We start from the raw sequence: 10,712 nt of genomic DNA on the forward strand, positions 1-10,712 counted from the left end.
GCTGCTTGCTAAATAAAGTAAATGAAGCATTGTGCAATGCATCAGTGTTTAAGTGTGATCTTACCCAGGCCTTCTTCATACTCATTTGGAGAACACACACATGGCACAGAAAAATTTTATGGGAGGAAAAAGGACATTTGCTATTCAACTCTGGGCTGTTCTGCCTTGAGAGTCTGTGGTAGATCTTGTGGATGTTTTTGAAACTCAAATTCTCAGTACTGTAATTCATCCATCTGGATTGGGTTGCTGTTGTGTAAACACGGCCCTTATACAATTAACAGATTCGGTGCATACGGTGTGTGGTTTTCTTTTTAATGCATGTTTGAAATAAAACTCTGTGCCTTGAGCGACAAAAATAGAACAAACTTCATCTGGCCTGTTATTGCATTGTGTGCGTTCTCTGCCCAAACTGAAGGCAAATTACACAATTGAATAGGAAATCACACGTTTGGGTGAATTGCATTTAAATTAAGGGGCCTGTCATTAAATGACAACATTTTCATAAGGGAAGAATGCCATGTAGTCTTTCTGTGTGTATGTGTGTGAGGAAGAAAAAAATCCTGGGAATAAGTGGACTTTAGACAAACTGTCATTTCAACTTAGTGTGTGTAATGACATTTAAAAAATAAAAATATATATCTAATGGTAGAGGGTTCATGGTGGCTTAAGTGGTTAAGACATTTGCCTTGCGTCTACAGGGTTGGGGGTTCAATTCCTGCCTCTGCCCTGTGTGCACGGAGCTTGCGTGTTCTCCCTGTGCTTGAGGGGTTTTCTCCGGGTACTCTGGTTTGCTCCTCCAGTCCAAAGACATGCGCTGTAGGTTGATTGACTTCTCTAAATTGTCCCTAGTATGTGAATGTGTGTGAGATTGTGCTCTGTGATGGGTTGGCACCCCATCCAGGCTGTCCCCTGCCCTGTCCCATGGGATAAGCTCTAGGTTCCCCCATGACCCTGTATAGCATAAGCGGTAGAGAAAATGGATTGATGGAAGGCTCTAATGGTAGGTGGTGGGATCTATTTAAATCTTTCCCCCTGTCTTTTTCATTGTAGCTAAATTCTGGTACAATTCATTTAAAAAAATTTAGTTTTAACTCAAATCTCCTGCACTCTAAACAGAGCTTCAGTTTGCCCAGTGTACAGAGAGCAGTGCTCTGTGACAGCGTGCATTTGCATTGAGTCCCTGTCCAAAATAATCAGGTCCTTCATAAAATTTTAACACGGTTAATCCTGTATAGCCCAGGTGCAAAATACCCATGATGCTTTCAGGTCTTTGATGCTGAGCAGCTCAGCCTGGTGTGCCAGAACTCTGGTTATATGAAGCTAAAGTCTCTCACAACCCTTCCCCCATGTTATGCTCAGTCTATTATCGGCTTTGTCTACTTTATTATTGTGAGCAGCAACTTCTACCATTAAAATAGACGCATCTGGTGTTCATTTGGTGAACACTGCTTTTCCTGCTTCTTTGTAAGGACCTTGATTTCAGACCTCTGCTGGTTTAAAAGGCTAATAGTGCAGGTGATTAGTTTCCAGGGTCCTTGTGAGCACTTAATTAACTTAATGAGCTTGATTCAAGTCTAAATAGGTGCACAGGCAAAGGGGAAAGACTGGTCTCTTAAAGCTGACCCGTTACTTTTGAACTCTGACCCTTGGACAGGGCATGAAACCTGTGGAATCCCCTATTAGAGGCCCTGGATTGAGATGCTTCACTGCAGCATGAAGATGAAAGGGATCAGTGGAAGGAGATATCAGCACCCATAAATGTCCTTTGACATTGTTCAGCTGTTATACAATTATGCCTGTGTTTATGTGTTTATTATTCACCAGCTTACAATAAAGCTATCATTTAACTCTCTCTCTCTCTCTCTCTCTCTCTCTCTCTCTCTCTCTCTCTCTCTCTCTCTCTCTCTCTCTCTCTCTCTCTCTCTTTCTCAGACACACAGACACACATACACACATGTTGCCGATGTTTCTTTAGGCAAATAAAGTCCTACTGCAGTGACTTGCTTCCAAAGGCCGTTGACGGTAAACAGTAAGACTGAAACTAACAGTCATCCGTCAGTCATACACACCCCTTTCATTTCTTTTAGTGACTCAGTGGGTACCACATTTACCTCGAAAACCACAATAACTCAATCTGTTATTCTTATGCTCTGGCCACCCAGCTGAAAACTCCATGCCATGCACTGTTAAGTTACAAACATATACAGTGTTGCTCATAGATAGAAAATAATGCCTACTGATATTACAGATCAACAGCAGTAACATGTGTGTATTTGTATGTGTGTGTGTGGGGGGGGGTTGGGGCATAGAGTTAGAGAGCAAGAAAGAGGAGTAAAAATGTGAAGCATTCCTGTTTCAGTTACTGAACAAAAAAGTATGAAAAAAAAGATTCAAGCAGAAATAATTGAGCATCAGATACGTGTGAAATTCGCGAGGTCACTTCAGCACTAAGAGTAAAAAAGTGTGGCTGGGTCAAAAACGTTTCCACCTGGCTCTGAGCAAAATAGCCACTATCAATTTTACAGCCTGTGAAATCCTCATATGTTGAGAACGGCCCTCTCTGGACACACGGAAAAAGCGTTTTGTGCGCACACACACAAACACACAAACACACACACACACACACACACACACACACACACACACACACACACACACAGCATGAGATACCAAGATAACAGGGTCAGGCTCAGGGGTCAGAGTTGAGGGGGTATGATCTCACAGAGAGCACATGGAGAGGATAAAGAGGGTCTGGTTTCTGTAAAGCATGAGTGAGGGTGCAGTAATTTAGTAGGTGCTGTAATTTACGAGCCCACAAGAAGACAACCCTGAACCGGAAACACCACAAGTCATGCCCTGAGAGAGCAGAGATGCTGTTGTGTTTGTGTGTGTTTGTGTGTGTGTTTGTGTGTGTGTGTGTGTGTGTGTGTGTGTGTGTGTGTGTGTGTAGCCAGTGACATCGAAATTCTTTTCTTGACTTTCATCAAGTTCTGCATGAAACCCATATGCTTCTGTTGTCCTCATTTAAGTAAACAGGTTATTTGTCACAGTGTTGTGTTCTGTAATTCATTATACAGATTTGAACCATCTTTATCTCATTGAATTTAAAACCTGTTCAACCAAAACAAAAAAAAAATCAACGAATACCATAAGTGTAACTCACACATAAACAAAGGGTGGTGAATCATCTGCTTCTTCTTCCTGCTGAGAACTCTTCACTGGAGTCGCTAATACGTTCCAGCTCCTTCGTGTGTAACGTTGTTCAGCTCAGGTTATTAAACTGAGGTGGGAGAATGAGTGTAACTCTTCACATTCTGTACATTGTCTACCTCATCATATAAAAGACAGTACAAACTCTAAGTCACACACACACAAACACACAAACACACACACACACACACACACACACACACACACACACACACACAATACCAGTAAGAAGATAAGATGACTTGCATCATGTAACTGAAAATAAGCTTGATGATAAATCTGATGTATAGGCATCAGCAAAAGAAAGTACACCCTCTATCAGTTCTATGTTTTTATTTATCTGTGTCTAAATAACAGTTGTGTGGTCTTCATCAGTTCCTACAGAAAAGGATTACTTCAAGTTATTGTTGCTAAAGGTGGTTCTACATGTTATTGAATTATAGGGTGTATTTATTTTTCCCTACCTGGCTTCAGAATGGTGTAACATTTTGGGGAATGTTGGGGAGAAAATTTTTTTGTTGTTGTTGTCACGTGAGATTACTTGTTTGTTAATAGACGTTTGAGAGGACCACACAATTGTTAGGTTCTGAGAAATAAAAACTTACAGTAGAATTGAAGAAGGGTATACTTTCTTTTTCATATGAATGTATTTACTCACAGTGCATACATTAGCACATGAATGTACACACAAACACAAACACACACACACACACATGTCATTTCTACCTTACCTCTATCTCATTCCTTCAGAACTTCCTCTCTTATCTGTTTTTCCACCATAGTGTGTGAAATCTGTACCTTGAAATGTTTAGGCACTTCCACTTTGTCTTCATTCCTTCAGTTTATCTGTCTCTTTTCTCCTATTTCAAAGTAGAAAGGACATGGAATTTCCCTCTGCTTCCTGCTGGAAACAACAAAAAGAGCAGGATTTGTTCTTCTATACTCCCTATCTTGTTTATGAGAACTCAAGATACTGTACTCTTTTTTTCATTATTTATAGTTTAGCTGGCCCAGAGTGTTAAATAATAAAAGTGGATCAAACTCAGTGACTAATCACACATTACCTTGGCCCACCTGTGTGGGTGTGTGCTCTGAAAAAAAAAAAAAAAAAAAGACAGATTTTGTTGACGCTACGCTACACATTGGGAATTTGTTGGCAATACGCCAAGGTCACACACACATCCTTCCATACATGGTGCCACTTTTTGTAAGTGTAGTCCCTTAAATGATTTAATAGAATTCTTAGCAACAGAACAGAAACTGATCTAAATGCTTTCTAAAATATCAGTTTAGTGAGGTTGGTGTCTCCATCCATCCATCTTCCACCACTTACTCCTTTTCAGGGTCACTGGGAACCTGGAGCCTATCCCAGGGAGCATTGGGCACAAGGCAGGGTACACCCTGGACAGGGTGCCAGTCCATCACAGGGCACAATCACATATACACTCACACACTATGGACACACCAATCAGCCTACCATGCATGTCTTTGTACAAACTCCACACATACATGGCCCCAGCAGGACTCGAACCCCAGACCCAGGAGGTGTGAGGTGAACGTGCTAACCACTAAGCCAGGTTGGTGTCTGTAATAAAAAATTGTCCTGTCTAATAATACTTTTTTTGCTTGTAACCCACTGATATCATTATTGTTTACATTAAACTCCAATCCCTAATTTCCCATTCGAGATTAATAAAGTACATCTATCTATCTATTTATCTATTATGGAACATGCATATATTCTGTAAAGTGTGAGGCATTACATCAGCTGTAGCAGTCATGTAAATGGCCATTTTAATCAGCCTGCTGAAGCGCCCCCTCAGTTTGCTTTTTTGCTTCTAACAATCTCTCAGTGCAACACAACATATTTTATAAAGCTGCTGGTTAAAAGGGAAGTGTTAGCATTTCCATGGGCTGGGTTTGACACCCATGTATAAAAAGGATGAACAGATCACGCACTCTTTTTTCTGACTCGTCAACATGTGTTCTTAGCACTTTTCAAAACAAAGTTACACCCATGATTTCAAATCGCACAGCGTTTTATTCTCAAGGATGTGCATGTGTATGTGTTATTAGATTAAGCCTGACAGGACTTGCTATGCTGAGATCATTGTTAATTATGTCTCTGATCACACAAGTTCAAATAGCATTTGTATGTGTTTGAGTTTGCATTGCACATGCAGGAATAAAACAAGATAAATTTTGTTTTGGGCTTATTTCTTTACTCCAACATTAAATATTCTATCATGAGCAGTGGTGTGGCATACACAGAAAGCCTTCTTGAACTCTTAAAACTTCTGTACAGTACTGAAGACTTTCATCTGACAGGTAGTTGGGGGGTGCAGAAAAAACAGAACAGTCGCAGGAACAGTAAACAAAAGCATGAAAGATAGAAGCGAAAGCTATTTATGAGCAACACCCAAGTAAGAGCATTGTTCTTGACTCATCATTTGCACCAATGATCTGAGTCTGGCCTTCCAGCAGTGCTCAGGGAGACCATGAGGAAGAGAGGGAACATATGCTGCTGTCCATCTAATTGTTAATCCCTGCATTTTTTCCTCCCTTCTTTCCCACGTACTGAGTGTTAATTGATAAAAATTGGGAGGGGATCAAACCCCGTGACTAATCGCCCCCGGCTCGCCTGTGTGAGAGTGCGTCCTGAAAAGGAACAGATTTCCTGAAGGCTGCTCTACACACACACAAACATTGCTCTCTTATTGTGCCATGACCCCAGACCCTCATCCAGTATGTAATATGCCAATTCAGCTATTTTCCCAGTGACTCAAATAGAAGTAATCTTAATTTCAACTGTCCAGAAGCAAAACAGTCACAAAGACAACTGTTTTTTGCATCCAGACCTTTCCAGTTTTGTTTTATTCAGACCAGTCCAGTCCAGTCAGGGCTAGTGGAACCCGCTACACACAGCCAGCTGTGAGGAAGGTGCAGGAGAGGACCACAGGGATAACCTGGTAACTGGTGTTTTGAACATTAAATACACCACAAAAAGGCTACAAAAACGGCATTTAAAACATTTAAAATACTTGAATGAAATCACACACATGCTACATTTAAATGATCTCTTTCTTTTCATCAATGTTCTGTTCTCCTTGTATGATTTGTCATCTTTTCTTTATGCCAACACAATATATGTACATATAAGACACTTTCCCATTGCACAAACTACCTGAACTTACTGTATGTCAACAAAACACTGTTTTTTGTTTGTTTGTTTGTTTGTTTTTGTTGTTTTTCCACTGCCCATGTGCCCAGTACCAAAAGCTCTTATTGTAATTTTAATTCTTGGTACCTGCTCAATATTAACAGGAACTAATGGTTCTTGTTGGGTGGGCTAACAGTTTGATGCTGATGGTTATGCGTACTGCATCAAACAGTGTGCAAATCCATATCCAAATCCATATGCAAATCCAAATCCATATACAGAGCTTGCTGTCTAAAGCAACATTTGTTTCTCAACCTGCCCAAACATTTATTTTCTCAAAAACTGTACTAGCAGTGCAAGATTGTTTTAAAATTATAATACAGGATGCTCAAAAAAAAATTTGTTTTGTTTTTTGGCAATCTGTTAATTAAGTACAATTAAAAAATAATTTTAATTTCATTCAAATGTGAAGTTGTCATCTTACTGTTGAAGGAATTTTTAAAAAAAACCCTTTTCAGTGAGCCTTTTCATCAATTATTTTGTTGCATTTAATAAAAGCTTGATTCTCAAATGGACAAGCAGGGAGGGAATGTTCATGAAAACACTACGTCCATGTTGGAATTGACTGTTGTTAGCTGGAATATTGATGTAGTCACTGGACTTACTGTCACTATACTGCTTTTACTCACCTTTAAATTACATTTCCTACTAAATCTTCTTCATATGGTTTAACTTACACAAGTACAGTAATCAGGCAAGGAGAAAACCAAGGCACCACTATTATGATGAACTTTTTGAAGTCATTCCAGCACAGTAGAGAACTGGAGGAATTCCCCATGTCTATGACTGAGCAGGGGGCTCATCTACACTCAATAGGACCTTTGTTGCCTCCCTGCCTCTACAGCTCACCCCCATCAGCCACTGTTTGGCAGAGAGAGGGGCCATCCTGCTAAGGCCATCCCTACTATTCTGCAGTCTTGCTGGCTTTCATATGGTAAAGTTTGCTAATGACTTTACCAACCTCCTCCTCTCCACTGCCCTCATTTAGTAACCCCCCAGCAACCGCTGCTACCCTAGTAACCGTTTCTATCCTGCTGAAGCTGCCCTAGGGACTGCTTTTTACTTCCAATCAGATGTGCAAACGTGGGCACAGTGCAGATTCACACAGTGTGAACACAACTGAACTGGAATGGACACGATAAAGGAACTTTTTTTGTACACAACCCAGACAGCACAAACTCATATGCTATATTATATTACAAAAAAATTTAAATAAAACTGGCACAGAGAATACACACAGTTTACAGAAAACTACACTACACAAACTATGCCTTTTGAGCACATTTATAACTGAAAAGATTGTTGTTTCACTTGTTTCACTTTCATAATCTCAATCTGAAACTCTCTCTCTCTCTCTCTCTCTCTCTCTCTCTCTCTCTCTCACACACACACACACACACACACACACATTTACACAAATAAACTCTGCAAAGCATTAGGCATCTTTGCCAACAGTCACACACACTGACTCATTCTCTGAATTGTCTAAATTAAGATCGTCCTTTATTCCGAGACTTATTTGCATTTGAATCTGTTTTGTGGCCGCTTCCAAGGGTGCCAGTGAGCTGCTCAGCAGTGCTCATCAGCGCATGGGACCCGGTTGGCCTGAGCCCCAACAACCGCGGACAGGCCTTTCCAACCATGAATATGGATGAGCTGCACTCAGGGCTGCTTTCTCACAGTCAGGGAAAGTAAACTGGAGAGAATAAGAGAGACTGAATGGCTTCATGTGGAAATGGAGATCTTTTCAGTAGGGGCCGTCTCAAGAAAAGGCTCGCCCACACTGCAAGCTGACAAGATTTAGGGATTAGGCCTACTCAAAACATTGTCTTGGCACCATTTAAGAGCTAATGTACATGCCCATACATCTGGTATGGGTCATGCTGCTGAGTAGTTTATCATATGCTTACATAATTAGTGATACAATATGTGATAGACATTAAAGCCAGTGGCACTCATAGTAAAGGAGATGGAGGTACCTTGTAATTAATACTGCCATGTAATATCACTTATATGGAAAAAATATATTTTGATATTATTTATTTCACTACTTTTCATTTTCTACTGAATACAGATTGTAGTTATACCTTGGATACAACTCAACACATTGAAACGGACATCTAATATTTTACTGGATTTATTTATATATATATATATATATATATATATATATATATATATATATATATATATATATATATATTGTTGGATATTGGTCAGTCTGTTTCACATGGAATCATAAGAGCTTTCTGAGCATACCTCGGCATATGTGCTAAGTCAAGCATGGAGCATGGGAAAGCTATTTTGATAAATGTCTGACAGCAGGCTTTTATTTGAAAACACAAAGTATAATCTGCAAAGAAAGAATGCAGCAAGAACAGGACCTTTAAATGATCTTAGTGTTAAGCCTGCTTAATTATACCAGGCCATGCATGGTAGAGACAGGTTTAAATAACGTCGAGATGAACCGTCATTGACTCTGGCCTGATTTATGTTTTGCGGTGGAAAGAGAGAGACCAGGAATGAAAGAGGAGGAGAGAGGGGGGTCATTTCAGCTGTATATTTGGAGATTTACAGTATAAAGATTAGAAAGGGTGCGCGCCTGCATCTGATTGAGCCTACACTCAGAAGTTACTCATTTAGTTCTCAAGGCCAATTATTTTTTCCATAGACTTTTATTCAGACTTACTCATACTTCCCCTGACTCATGTGCTTTTCAGAGCCCATCTTTCTGCAACAGTTAGTGTTAGACATACGCCCACACACACAAACACACTCCCAGACATTCATTATTTTACACTTGTATGTACGCCCTCCCACACACATTCCTTCACAGATCAGCTGATAAGAGTATGACATTATGGCAAATCTTTTATCTTACCAGCATTGTACATTATCTGACCAGCAAATAGTCTACTGGCTACCTAATTTTTACCACTGTAAAAAGTTTTTCCGTCCATATGGACACTGGCACAGTAGGGGTGTTACATCAAAGGGGCGTGTCAGTCTTATGTTGAGTGCAGGGTTTGCTCACAGGAATGCTGTGAAATAGAAGCTTATCTTTCTGCTCTTCTGCAAAAATAAAAGAAGGGCTGATGATGATGTTCCCTAGTTATTGTGCCCAACATGTCCTAAATCAAGAGTTAAGCTATGACTCCTGACAAGACACAGCATTACTACACAGGAAACTACTTTTCCCCAACTTGTTTTTGTCCCTCTGTTCCTGGTTGCCATGCCATTACAGTTTTGTATCCCTTGTTGCCTGGAGGCTCTGACCCAGGATGCTCCGGCAGCATGGCAGCAGCCCAGCACCCATACTGAACACCACAACCCTTTTGTCCATTTGTTGGTTGGTCTGGTGGGCAGCTCTGGAAACATGGGGTCATGTAGTGGGCACTGAATAAAGTGGTATGGTTTAATCAAGACCCAGCACCCCTTTCCTCCCCAAAGCAGCTCCCCCTTACCCCTACACCCTAATGACTGACTGTGGCAGGCTGACCTGGTTCTGGCTCGGGACTGGTGGGCCACAACGAGACTCGCTAACCACGTTCCCATGGCCCAGCAAACACAGCCCCATCATTATGCTTTAATATCCTATAATATAGCCGCTCTGTGCCCCCTCAAAGAGGCTGAGGCAGGGGGATTCTGTCCTTGCCACAAATAACAGAGGACACCTAATATTCCCCTCGCTAAATGTGTGCCCAGACCAACGCATAGCTGCCTAACTGCTCACATCCATTCCAGCCCAGCCCGCTAAATATGGGCTAGCGAGAAATGTCATCAACAAGCAGTTTGGGTTAGCCATGCTGGATTTCACAGTAACAAGGGCGAAATGATTACAGTTTAGGTTTACGGCTCTCTCTGTGGGCCTATAAAACTGTTCCTGGGCACTTTGGAGAACAGGATAGGTGTTATGTCATGCTTCTAAGGCTTTGTTAATGTAGAGGCCTGCTCTATTGCTGCTAAGATACAGTTGTTTTCTAGAACTAATTGTGTCTGGGCAAAATGCAGTAGACAACATCTGTATCTCAAAGAGTAAATGAAGATCTAACTAAAACTGCACAGGTGGCAGGCCTGCATTGCCTTTATGGTTCTCTGAGCATGCGCTTGGTAGATGGATGTGAGCATGTTGGTCCCGACTGATTACCATGTCATGAATAAGGCCTAAGATTTCTAGTCCCCCTTTGAGTCTGGGGATCTCAGCAGAATATTTTATGCATGTGTGTGTTCCCATGCATGAACACATATATGGGTCCATGATTATCTCAGTTATTGGTTTTCT

At 40.9% G+C, this 10,712-nt stretch overlaps 1 long non-coding RNA gene across 1 annotated transcript in view; it reads right to left on the bottom strand.

The window, feature by feature from the left end:
- The window catches only part of LOC108263764 (uncharacterized), a 55,930-nt gene extending 50,542 nt beyond the window's left edge, over positions 1–5,388 (bottom strand). Inside the window, exons 1-2 of the long non-coding RNA XR_006982220.2 lie at positions 4,009–5,388; positions 3,164–3,280 (exon numbers count right to left, since the gene is read on the bottom strand). This is a non-coding gene — a long non-coding RNA (uncharacterized LOC108263764). The remainder of the gene's footprint in view (positions 1–3,163; positions 3,281–4,008) is intronic.
- Between the last annotated feature and the right edge of the window lie 5,324 nt (positions 5,389–10,712).

The sequence above is a fragment of the Ictalurus punctatus genome, chromosome 3 (genome assembly GCF_001660625.3).
Source record: "Ictalurus punctatus breed USDA103 chromosome 3, Coco_2.0, whole genome shotgun sequence".
NCBI classification, from domain to species: Eukaryota; Metazoa; Chordata; class Actinopteri; order Siluriformes; family Ictaluridae; genus Ictalurus; species Ictalurus punctatus.